This window comes from Vidua macroura, chromosome 3 (genome assembly GCF_024509145.1).
Source record: "Vidua macroura isolate BioBank_ID:100142 chromosome 3, ASM2450914v1, whole genome shotgun sequence".
Classification (NCBI taxonomy): Eukaryota; Metazoa; Chordata; class Aves; order Passeriformes; family Viduidae; genus Vidua; species Vidua macroura.
The window spans coordinates 69,525,012-69,538,626 of NC_071573.1; positions in this window are offsets into that span (position 1 = coordinate 69,525,012).

Consider the following 13,615-nt stretch of genomic DNA (forward strand, 5'->3'; position numbering starts at 1 on the left):
TTCTTTCATTTGGGATGGCCTGACAGGGCCAAGAAAGACCACATTCAGCTACCAACTCCTGCTGTTCTTAGGGGGGATGAGGACAGTTATATTTGCAAGGGACAGCTGTCAGAAGAAACATCACCAAATTAAATTATGGGTCAATAAGCTCCTGGGACCAGCCTAAGCTAGCACTGCCTTCAGCAGAGCTGAAGAAGAATGAAAAAGAAAATCCTCTTTTTCTCAGCTCTGAAAGCTAATTTTGCACTCCCCCCATTGTCCCCCCCTCATTTGTCCTTTCCTGTGGTATGGGAGGGCAGAGCTGCTGCTTTTGGCAGCAGTGTTGGCTTAGGGCTGGCTTGTCAGACTGCAGCTTTGTCCTCAGCTAACACAGAACATAAAAATACATGGAAAAAGAATATAAGAATGGGCTCTTTTTCTTAATCTTTATTTTAAGCTTTATCCTGGAGTAACTTATCCTGGAGCAAGAAATGCTTCTAATGCTAATAGGGTGATCATAGTCCCATAAGAAAGCACAGCTGTGCTTGTGCACTTCTCTGCCGGGTAACAGGGTTTCTTCTAATCTACTTCTAAAAATTGTCTGGTTGATACAGTGTCAGAACAGGTTTGCCTGCAAAGCTTATCCATCCGGTGTCCTAGCTCTGCTCATGGCCAGCAGGGAGGACAGCCACTTCTGATCTACGGTCTTCCTCATCTGAGGGTAGCTTAGTGTTTCAGATGATTTATCTTCCACACAGTTGTTGACTTCTAAAACCATTTATGGTGCTTCTATACTCCCCAGCATCCTGTGAAAACAGGTTCTGTAAAGGGAGAAACTTTGTCCAGGAGCAGAGCTTGTTGCCTTCATCTTTGTCTTGAACCTTAAAACACCATCTGATGCCCCTTTCTTTCATGTTATGAGAGGCAGTGACTCCATGGCCCATTTGAGTTTATAAAGCTCTACCATACTCTCTCTCAGACTCTTCTTTCCCACCTTGAAGAATCTTGGTTTACATAATACATATTTGCCTCACTTTCACAAGCCCTGATCCTCCTGGGGACATACCTGTTGGAGAAGACAGTACAGTAAAGCATAACCAATCCAGGAGGTTCCTTCTGTGATAGAGCAGCCAAGAAGGCGAGGTGCTGTGTTGGACCCTGATCTTGTCAACAAGGAGGGGCTGGTGTTCCAAGTGAAGATATTTCTCAGGGATCAGTACTGGGGCTGGTGCTGTTAAAAATCTTTGTCAGTGCCATGGAGAGTGGGACTGAGTGCACCCTCACCAAGTTTGCCAATGACACCAGGTTGTGTGGTGCAGTGGACACACTGGAGATAAAGGATGTCATCCAGAGGGACCTTGGGAGGTTTGAGAGATGGGACTGTACAAATCTTCTCATGTTCAACAAGGCCAAGTGCAAGGTCCTGCACCTGGGTTGGGGCAATCCCAAACACAAATACAGGTTGGGTGGAGAATGGACCGAGAGCAGCCCTGAGGAGAAGGACTGGGGGTGTTGGTTGAGGAGAAGCTCAACATGACCTGACAATGTGTGCTCACAGCCCAGGAAGCCAACTGTATGCTTGTCTACATTGAAGCAGAGTGACCAGCAGGTTGAGGAGGGTGATTCTGCCCCTCTGCTCTGCTCTTGTGGGATCCTGCCTCAAGTACTGCATCCAGCTCTGGGGACCCCAACATAAGAAGAATATGCACCTGCTGGAGGGAGTCCAGAGGAGATAATGAAGGTGATCAGAGGGCTGGAGAACCTCTCCTATGTACATAGGCTGAGAGACCTGGGCTTGTTCAGCCTAGAGAGGAGACAGCTCTGGAGAGACCTTACAGCACCTCCCAGTACTTAAAGGGGGCTTACAAGAGAGTTGAAGAGAGACTTTTTGCAAGGGCATGTAGTAAGAGGACAAGAAATGTCTTTATAATGAAAGAAGGTGGATTTAGATTAGAAAAAAATTCTTCACTGTGAAGGTGGTGCATCCCTGGCACAGGTTGTCTAGAGATGGGGGTGCCTTTTACCTGGATGCATCCAAGGCCAATTTAAATGGGGCTTTAAACAACGTGGTCTAACCTGGGCATATGCCTGCCCATGCTAGGGGTTGGAACTAGATGATCTTTCCAACCCAAACCTTCCAACCCAAACCATTCCATAACTCTATGATCCCTCTTCCCTTCATAATATATTAAAATGCTTTATAGTCATTGATAAGCATTTAAGTGGCAACCAGATACCTGTCCTGAGTAGGACTAGCTGTTTCAGAGGCCATGGCTGTGGCTAGGAAGTGAGGCAGTCTTCCTCCCAGCTCAGCCAGGTGTTTTTCTCTGCTGTTAGCTAGACTAATTTTCACCTGCCATTACTTTGTGCAAACTCATTAGATGGCTTTTGCAATTCCTTTAGGCATTTTTTGTTTGCATTTTACTGCCTTGAACAAACTTGTACCACAAAATCAGTAATTTGCCTGATTGATGGGTCTGTGGATGAACATGGCCCTACCACGATCCCTCTAAGATGCAATTGGTAGCTTCTCTCCACTGTGAAGAATGGATGAATTATCCTTATGTTGTCTCCATCCTGTATGCAGTTGCTGACTCATGAGAAGATCTTCCCTCTTACCCCATGCCAGATTAGCTTCTTAATGGGTCCTTGGTGACAGATGTTGTTAAAGGCTTTCCAGAAGCTGAGCAGATCATAGCGAGCGGATTCCTCTCATCTGCAGCTTCACAGTTTCCTCTGAAGCTGTCAGAGGGTGGTGGAGCACAGCTTCATAGGCTTTCACTGGAAAGCTCTGCCAGTTCTCCCCTCTTAGTCTGTGTGTCTCCTTGCAACTATTCTGTTACTACGGCTTTTGCTGTTTGCCTGCCACAGGTGTCAGATTTAATGGCTTGCATTTCTCTAGATCACTTACAGCACTTAAAAGAAAATAGTATCATTGCCATCCTTTTTCTTCAGCTGTTTTAAGTAAAAGCTTATACACTGGCTCTTATAGTTCAGTAATTTCCATTAGCATTCCTTAAAAACCCACAAGCGAGTAACATCTGCTTTTCATGAATTTGTTACTATCCTTTGCATTTATTTGTTCTAAAGCCTCATCTAAAGACCCTGCAATCTGAGGCAGCTTCCCTGCATTATCCCTTTAACAAATGGTTCTGCGATGGGAATTTCACTAAGGTTTTCTGCACTGAACACAGACACAATTAATCTGTTTAGCTGTTGTGTTAGGACATGTTTCCTCTCAAATTCCTTTGCCACCTTGTTCATCTGCTGACTGCACATCCTGGTCAGCTGCAGAACCCTCCAGCAGGCTCCCTGCTCCTGCTAGGATAGAGGAGGCTTTTTGTCTAGTAGCAAGTTTCTTCAAAATATTTTTTTAGTCTTCCTTTCTTTTTCTGCTTTTAATTTGACAGAGTTTGTGTCCTTTTCCTAATTTGGAGGGGATCTATTTTGGTTCTTTCCCATGTAATTTTTATCATGCTATTACAATGACCCAGTAATTGCCTTCCTTCTAGAATATGTCTGATATTTCTGAATTGTGATTATAAAGAGGTCAAAATGGCACCTTTAAACAAATGTCATCATGATTCTCTGCTCCTCTCTTCCTCCTCACTTCCCCAGTTTCTAGCTTGAAATTCTTTTTTAAATCTTACTCCTTCTCACAGAGGTTTTCTCCCTGGTTAAAGTCATGCCACACGAAGATTGAGCATTCTATTCAGAAACCTCATCTTTTTGTTCCAAAAGCTTTCAATTTGCTAAGAATATGCCCTAATATTTTGGAATAACTGAACATCTTCTGTTTTGCTTCCCTAGGCATGGAAAATTTAAATAATCTAAAATATGTCCTAGATACACAGTGATGCTGCCCTGTGCCAACGGTACACCTGCCTACAAAGGGGAGTCACACTATTTCAGTGCCTTCAGGCCAGATCACTGACACTGACTGCTTTTAGGCAGTTGAAGTTTGTTGAGATGAGTCCTGGCTTGCTTCAGCTCCCCAGCCCCAGGTGTCGGTCTCTGGCAATATCTCATCAGCCATCCCTGAGTTTCTGCTCCTCACCCAAGAATCATGCCAGGAGCTGAAGCAAAGCTGTGGCCTCTGTTGCCTCTCCAGCTCCAGCTGAAGCTGAGCTGAGCAGCTGAGGAATTTTCAAAACTCTGTTTTGATCTTAAATCTGTCTGTGCTGCCACATCAGCTCTGTAGATTTCATCTGGAATCACAGAACAAGTGTCAGAGGAACACTCACACATGGGAGAGGATTAACAGTGGAAGGTTCATTAAACCTCCCTGACCTCCTCGTGCTGATGAAAGGTCCTTGTCCTGAAAGAAAGACTTAGCTGTCACCTGGGCAAAGCATTTTATCCCTGGGCTGTTGCTTAAGCCCATACATGTCTGGACATAAGTTATCCAAACTGTGCTTGAGTATTTCCTTCTTATCCACTCTTTCTGATCTACATTGAAGAGGCACCCCTGGCAGATGGAAACCAATCTGTCACATTCACATGGAACTTCAAAGGTGTAATTGTGGTATAGAAAGAGAACGATTATATTTTGAGACATTTTTATCAATCCTTGCGATTCCAGAGAGCAGATGGGATGTGTGATGGATTTTAGAGCTTGAGCACAAATAACAGATTTCTGCAACAAAGAATTTTGTTGATTTTCCTCACAGAAACAATGCCATAAAGTAATATTTCTTGATATAGGCTTTTGCTTCTGTTTAAAACAAATTTCTGGAAAATACAGGAAAATTGGCATTCACCATTCATTACAATTCTCTTCCAGTCAAGGATTATTTGAGATAAACTGCAGATTCATTAGGCATAAATGTAGCAATTAGAGATAACATGGACCGAGATTTTTATTGTTTTCACAGCAATCAAGTGACTATTGTTTCATTGTCCGCTGCTCTAGTCTATCCTGCTCTATTCCCTAGTTTCCACCAGAGGGAGATATTGGATCAAGCAGTTGCTGAAAAAAACCTCACACCATCTCAAAGAGCAAATGGAGTGATGCTTAATTCAGTGGATATCTGGGCGCCTGTCGGGCTCCTACATACCTACAGGGCTTGAGGGATTTGGGTGCTTCAATAGAGCTTTGAGAAAGGATCGTGGATCCTTTATGGATTTATGGAGAACACTTAGAAGAAGTACAATAAAATGCAGCATACCAGAAGTGGTTGTTAACAAAAACCCAAAGAAAAAACAAAACAACAATAGTAATAATAATAATCATCATCATCATCATCATAATCCTCATCATCATCATCATCATCATCCTAGGTAAAGCTACTGCTATAGCAGCGTGTCCCAGACTTTTTCCCCCACCAAAAGGCTGGAGAGGAAACCATTGACTTGGATAGCCAAGTGTCCTCAGTTTCTCGTGTTGTGGGTTCTTGGGGTCCCCCAGCCCCTCAAGTTATGCCTGGGTTGGACATCCTGTGGGACAGTCCCTATGGGGCTGCACCCTGGTCCTTGTGTCCACTGGCTCCTGACCAGGCTCCTGGTGAGCCCAGACACCTTTCTGGGTGCTCAGGTATTAGAAATTACTGCTGCTTCAAGATCTGAAATGGACTGGTTTCTTTCTGGGAATTTCCCCTTCATGTCTATTTTTCTCAATGAAGAAGTAAAAATTACATATTTTGGAGAAGGAGAAGCAGACATGAGTCAAAACCCAGGCTTACTGAGAAAGGGAGGTGCTGGTGGGAAAAGAAGGAGGAAAAAAACTTTTCTGAAAGTGAACAACTTCATACAAATGTTATTTCCAAAAGTAAAAGTAGTTTCAAGGGAATATTTTCCTGTGTTTTGCTTTCATCCTTTGAGACTGTCTTACACCACTGACAGCAGCCAGCACTAGGGGCGCGCTGCCCCACATCACTTTCCTCTGCTCCTGTTAATGTCCACTACCTACCATAAGGCAAAAATATTTCTCACACAGTAAGAGGCATGTACCATGTGCTGTGCTCCCACCGTTGTCACATCTCCCACTTTTTGATTCAGTTTCTCCAAAGTCCCTGTCAACCAGCGGATATCTAAGCCTGACATTAGCCTCTCCTTCAATTTGTGAGCCAAACAGAGGAGGGGAGGTTTGTTTATTTTCTGTGTCATTGGACAATTAAGCACCTGAGCCAGCTGTCGGTGTTCCAGAAACACCTGTGTGTGAGCCTTCAGTCAGCATTTTGGCTAAAACAAGGTTCTGAAAAACAACCCTTCCCTCAGGGAACACAATAGAGCTGTGGAGGGAGCTTCTCTGTCACACAAATGAATGGTTCAGGCTGCTAAAAGGATCACCATAAAATATATTAGTGAAAACAAACTTTAATACAAATGCAAAAGTCAGGCAAAGCTTCATGGCAAGGGTTACTCTAATACTGCATGGATAATACATATAAAGGATAACCAATTAGAATCAATTTAGAGTGATTTATATGGAGGCCAGGGATGTAAAAAGGGGTAAGGAAACAAAGGTTAAAGGAGACTCTCTGGCAGGTCATGAGATTCAGAGTGAACTCCCTTGCTTGTTGGACTGCTTCTCAGAGAGATGCCCGCACATGGCTAGATCCGATCTTAGACTCACACATGGTCAATTGTTTATGTCTAAAGGATCTAGAAGCACTTAAAGGTTAGATTAACCAAGGATCAACTGCAAACAGTAATAACAGTTAAGGATTCAAAATAATAACATGCATACTATATTTGCCTATAGGGTGTCTGAGTCAATACACACCCCCAGATACATGTATGCAAATGTACAAAGGTAATACACACAGAGGCACAGATATGTCATGTATAAGTACAAAGGTATATGTACTAAAACATTTCCCTTGAGAATCAGTGAAACACTCATATCTAATGCCTTTTTGGCATTTCTTAATGGGGTGTGATGGGGTATTGAGCCTCAAGTAGTGGGATATCAATCCAGGTTCCGTTGCCAGGTGACACTTCTCTGAATTTCACAAATTTGAGAGTTTGGGCACTCTGAGAGGCATCCCACACAGAGGGGAATACTGATGCAGCCCACTGCAGTCCAGAAGAGCTCAAAGGGTCTGTCTTAGGACCAGTGTTTTTAGGGCTGTGAGATGGTTGGCTTTAGCCATTGATACATTTTCATCCTGGCTGCAATCTGGGTTATTACTGGAATTTATGAAATTCCAGTGAGGATGGTACTGTTCCACTTGAGCTACTTTTCAGATAAGGAACATTCCAAGGCTGTCAGGGGTGACTGATTATTCCCGCTGTCATCTCCCACCTTGATAAGGCACCAGAGTTCCTGGTACGGTCAGTACCGCCCCCCACCTTCACTTTCCAAGAGTTCCCAGTATGATCAAGAGATGCTTCACCACCAATCTCTTGTGGAAAGGCCTGAGCAGGCCAGAGGAGATGAGAGGAGGGATGCTCCCCTTGTTCACACTTGCTTTCTTCCTTGCCAAACAAGAACATGGTTGGGCTTCAAGGAGATGAAGCCTCTCCTCTGCACAGACCTTGCAGCCTGGTGAGTCAAATGATTTCTTGGTTGGTGGGACAGCTGGTCTCATTTGAGCATTTGAAGAACTGGATTTGGGCTTCTCACATCCCATGTTGCTGTGACTACAAGAAGAGTAATCCCACTTTAATGTGTGCTTCCAATAAAAAAAAAACTCGACGGGTATTTTTGAAATAAAGGACAAGAGGCAGCTGAACTCCAGGGAAAGACTCCAAGAAACAACCCACTTCTCTACAGTGGTAAAGACCCTGAGAAGCACTGGCTACCCTGCTTCTGAAAATCCTTCTGTAATCCTGGGTGGGCACCTTTTTTTCTGTGTGGTGAGTGTATCTGCACAGTGTCAGCACTCCAGGAATAATCACAGGACGAATTGGCACAGGGATTTGTAGCGGGATAATTGCCTCAAACAGAAGGATAAATAGCTTTTTCTGGCATTTAATGGGCCTCTTAAGTTAATGGCAATAAACTCCATGCAAACAGCTGTTTTCCCTCTTTTTCGTCCTTTTGCATCTCATCTATAATTATGCCCTAAAATGTTCTTGTCTGGGTTGCTGAGAGCAATCTTGCTGTTTGTCTTTGCAGTGTAAGGCTGAGCACTTCAGCACAAAGATTGAGTAAAAAGCCCTGGATTCCTAAAGGCTCCTGCCACTATATATCCATGATCATCTTCTTTGCTTAGCGTTAAGCCTGAGGGAGAAGTGAGAAGTTAAGGAGAAAATTTGTCTCTTCTAGCTGCTGCTCTGCATATCCCAGTGTTGGGGTGTCCCCCTGCAGGTCTTGGTATCCTCGGCTCCAGCTAGGAGGTTCCTTTGCTTGCCTGGCTTCTGGCATTGACCCAGCTACAGTTCAGGAGAAGCTATGGCTTCACTTTTGACTTGCAGGAGAAGTAAGTGTCCTGTGAGACACTCCTCCCCACTCTGTGCTCACTGGACCATGGGGAGATAGCAGAGCAGGTTTTCCTCTGTAGCTGGTGGCTCTGCCTCCAGCCTTGCTGACTGGAGAGTAGGAGGCACAAAGTGAGCCCTGCAAAAAAGCCTTTATGCTTTCAGAAACATGTACTTTATCTCCTGATAGAGTACAGAGAAATTACCTTGTTCCTGAGGAAATTCACTACGTTCTGGCAAAGGGATCTCCTCCTAACAAGGAGCCTGTGAGCAAGCCAGGAGCTAGGCCACAGCCATAAGCATTAGCCCAGCTGAGTGTTCCTCACTGGAAGCCATGCCGGTAGAGATGCCTGCATTGTCACAAACCCACTCTGTCCTTCCCAGCGCATCTCCGAAACGTCCGACTGGCCTTTGCTTCCCACATCCAAAGCTGAGGATGGAGGCAGACATGCTGCAGGGAGGCACATGCCGAAAGGATGAGCCCTGTGGTAGCACCTAACCTACATACAAGCTCTTGGCTGAGGAGGTTATTCCAGTCTGGATCAATACCGGTGTCTCTGCATCATTGATGCTGCTCCACATGACGTTGAGGGTAAACTGCTTGGAAAAGAGCCTGAGGGAAGAACACTGAGTTTTATCCTCACCGTCTGCTCCTAGACAGGCTGTTCAGCTGCAGGGGACCTGTGGTATCTTTTCTGCTGAAGGCAGACCATTTCTCTCCTCCTTGTTAGGATTGTATCTAAGACTTCAAAATGCAACCAGATGGAGGAGAGGACTGGCTGACCACATGGTAATAGCTCAGAAAAATGACCTTTTTGTTACAGATAAAGACTGAATTTAAAAATGTCCTGAAAAAATGAGATGCTTTCCAGACGTGTGGATGGGACCTTTATTAAAAGTGGATGCATATTATTAAATTGACCTGCATATTGGAAAGCCTCCTATCCTAGGAAAGCTGCTTTTCATCCATCAGGTCTCAAGGATGCTGCCAGCCACTCCCAGCTTTTATTGTTTCCTATTGCCTTTAATGATGCATAAATTGTATGGACACATGCCAGTGTATTGAACAACATTGGAAGACAGACCATGGAAAAAGTGAATAGTACATTAATTACAGACCTTAATTTGTTTGTGAATCTTCCACCTGAAACATTTTGCTACTGTTCTTCCCCTCAGCCCCAGTGCTTTGGCTTGTACCTCATCCCTTCTTGGAGACCCCTTTTCCCTGAGTGCTTGCAGATGAAGGAAGGTTTCTCTCAGTGACATCTGCTCCATTGTTCCAGTGCTGTTGCCATCCCCTACATAAATATTTTGGCATTTGTACTGTTCTATATAAGCCCATTAAATACATGTAATAAAAAGGGATTATATAATTTCTTAAAGCCATCATTACTACTCCAGCTGTGGTGTTTTTTCAAATTCTGTCAATTATAGATTAATGCCTATGCCAAATAACACTTTTTAGTGAAAGATAGTCATCCTTGAGCTTAAAAGTGAGTCAAATTTATTGCATCCAAAGAAAGGCAGAGAGCTGATGCCAGACTAACACTAAGGTAATCTTTAAAACATACAGAAAATAGTATTTTAATAGAAATGCAAGGTAATTTCTAAGCAAAGCTGGACATCTGCCTAGGATTACAATATAGATACAGAGGAAATACAAATTATGACCTGATATCACAAAAATCTTCGTGCAACAGTATGTACACTGCATGCAAGCCATCACTACTTAATTCATGTAAACTGGAATTTCTTTTTTTTACAATGGCAATACATTTTCAATTTTTATACTACTATCTCTTCAATAAAAATTCCAGACCTTATTTTAAAAAGCAGGCAGAATTTTGCTTGTTCAGAATGATTAGACAATTTAGTAAAAGGCAGACTGTAAAAGCACTGTTATTCCTGTCTGGGACTGAAACACAGCTTATGGAGGCAACAGTTGTATTTTGTAGATACGCCAAGGATTAGGGTTAAATAAATAAAGTCGAGGCCCAGGAGTAGCAGAGAGCTGCAGAGCATCTTCTCCCAAAGGGCCGTCTCATTCTTATTCTTCCTGCAGCACATGTGTGTGCACAGGTACAGGTATGTATGAGTGCAACCACACAAGGGTGTGACTCACAGGTAATCTTTGAGCTATAATCCCCTCTCCAGGCTGATAATTATCAACCATATATCCGTCAAATTTGGAGCATGCGGCAAGGCTATGCTGTTCGATTCCCTCTGTAGCTGGAGGGAAAGACAGCTTCTGCCTGTGCCTCGTGCTGTGCTGCTGAACAGCAAGATCAATCTTGTGTTAAGCTGCCTAAATGGCCCACAAGCTTGATGAGAGCTAATGGGAGACTGCATGAACATATATTTTTTAGTTGTTATCTTCAAACTTACCAGTGGCGAGCTGAGAAGCCGTTCTAATGATTCACACAGCTTTGCCTTGACAGCTGTTCAGACACGTATTTCTCAGCAGCGGTAAGTGGGTAATAGACCAATACAGCCAATTTACTTCACTGTTGCTAGCATTTAAAAGATAAGACAAAGAGATTATTTCATGGTTTTCAGTGGGATTTAAGGCATGGGAAGGAGTAAGGGCTATACCTACCTGGCAGAGCTGTGTGCAGGCTCCACAGAGGTCTGTCACTTGGTGCATAAAATCCAGGATTTTGAGCTGCAGTTTCAAGGAACAGAACTGAAACCAGGCTTGCACAAAAGCCATCACTGAGAAGTCACCCAGGGAACTACAGACTTTTAATTCCATGTTCCTCAGGGCTATGGCAGAGCTTTCACACATAAATGCACAAGGCAATAAAGTGGGCCTGGACCAAAGCTTTGACTGCTCCAGACTCAGGAACTGAGGCACACACATCTTCTGTGGGAAGGACACACAGTGCTTGTGGCAGTTTCTACACAGAACATCTCTGTTTTCAAGTTCACAGAACAACGTCACTCCAATTTTTGAAGCATTAGTCAGGAGTGTAGGAGGAAGGAAAGGGAAAAAGCTCTTCCTTTGCTCTGTCCTGTAGATTTTGGCAAGTGGCTCATATCAAGTCCAGAGCAGAGTCAAAAAGAATGTTTTTATTCATTTACTCATTTCATAGGAAGGTTTGACTTGTATTAACAGCCCTTGGAGAATCCCAGGGAATCCTAGTGGGCTTTTTCCTGCCTGGGGATTAATTTTGCACAGGGATTGGGGCAGGCATTTTAACTAACCAGAAGATAAACAGAAGCCCTGACAGTGGGTGGAGGCAGAAGATAAATGGGGTAGGCAAGGTGTTTGAACTGAAAATGGCCATAAGAGAGAGAAACAACTGCTGCAAAGGAGAGATTTCACTACCAACAATATCCCAGGCAAGAGGTAATTTGTAAGCAGTGAAGATAGCACTGAAGCAATGAAGTTTCATTTGTGTTAAACTTTTTCCTTCTAGAGGTTTAGCACTGTGCTCTTACTACCAACAGATTTGTAAATGAGAGAGGAATTTTAACAGTTTAAAGACTTTTCCAGGAGGAACTGAGGGAGCTGTAGCTCTGTAGTACCTACATAAAAAGTAGATACTGCAAGACCAATGACTGATTTTGGTTATCAGGGCACGAAGCTCACTGTTCTCAGCAGAAATTGCATGCCCACATTCAGAGTCACTGCTCCAGTTCCTCCTTGCATTTCATGGCAGCAGTTTGTGCTCAGCTGCATCCAGCTTGATGAATGTTCCTCTAACACCATCCATCTTGCTTTAGGAGAGCATGGAGGGGAGGTTATTTGCTGCCTGACTCAATGAGAGAGCATGTTTTGCGAAAGATATGAAACTTTGCAGAAGCTGTATTTCCCAGCAATCACCTCAAAAAGGCCCATCCTCCAGCTGGACTAGAGTTTCATATATTATACTAAAATTTTAATTTGCTCTACTTCTCAACAGGCTTTGCTCACACACATATCTTTGCAGCCAATTCCTGGGGGAGGAATTGATTTATAATACACTTGTTAAAACAAAGAAATGAGACTGTTTAGGGGAGTTTTTTAATTCTCACTGATTCTCACGCTAACCCTGATAAGATTTCTCATTGTCCCTGAGATTTTCTGAGATAATTTTCTACCATTGTTCTTTTATTCTCTATCTTTAGAAACCCTCTGTTTTGTTTTTAACACACAGACTTACATTCATAAGAAATTGCAGGGCAGGGCAGTGGGGAGGAAGCACAAGAAATTAAACTGTTTGTTAAAACACAAAAGGAAAATGAAAACACTGAGTTAAATTAGTGAACTGTTCTTTATCAGGACCACTCCTAGCATACCCACAAACTGGGGCTTATCAGCTTTCTAAGGAAGGGAATATTTTGTACAAGGTCAGCACTTACAGTTACAGCTCAGTGATGACAAGAAGAGTGGCTGGATTCAAGTATTTGAGCTTTTTGCTGAAACTACTCAATGAGAGAAGAACAAAAAATGAAACTCTGATGCTAAAACCAAGAAAGACCTTGTGGTTTCTATTCTGTTCAGGTAAACCTCTTTTATCTGAGTATGCATTGTTCAAGCTTTTAGGAAAGCTTTGATTTCTCAAGGATTAAATTTCAAGTGAGAGTTTTAAAATGCATTTCTGTATTTTATACTTCTGGAGTCAACCTGCCTTCAAGTTTTCCTCCATAACCATACACACACAAACTTGTATTTTAATAGGACCTTCACGTACCATCATGTTTGACTAGGTGCTGATAGCTTAAAACAACATTTTGTTGTTAAGCTATGTTGTTGTTGTTTGTGCTAATAATTTTGTGAAATAATACCCCTGCATTTAATGTTCCTGAAGTATGTCTAAAATCTTTCTTCCCTGAACAGCAACATTACTTTTCTCCTCCATATGAATGTTGTCATTTCACAGAGGAGCAAAGTGATGCACAGGCAGCGCTGTAACAGCCCAAGTGACCTTCTGCTGCTGAACTCCAGGTGATGCTCACAAATGGAGCCAGGTACATGTCTCTTAAGTTGATGTCAGTCATGACTGGTGCAGTTACACTCTTCCTTTGCCCTCATAAATGTGTTCCTTCCTTACATAAGCACCAGGACTTGTCTGATCCATTCATGAGCCACCTAAGTGAGGTCGAAACAGAAAAAGTGTGTGGTTGTCAGAAGGATCCACTTCCAGAGCCAACTTGCTTCCCTGTGGCAAACATCTGAGGCTTTCCCATGTTGGCTGTAAGCTGATCAAAAGATAGGATGTTATCAACAAATGTGTCCAGGTCTATTAGGAAACTACTCCAGATAGGGTTTTTTTGAGTTTTTTCATCC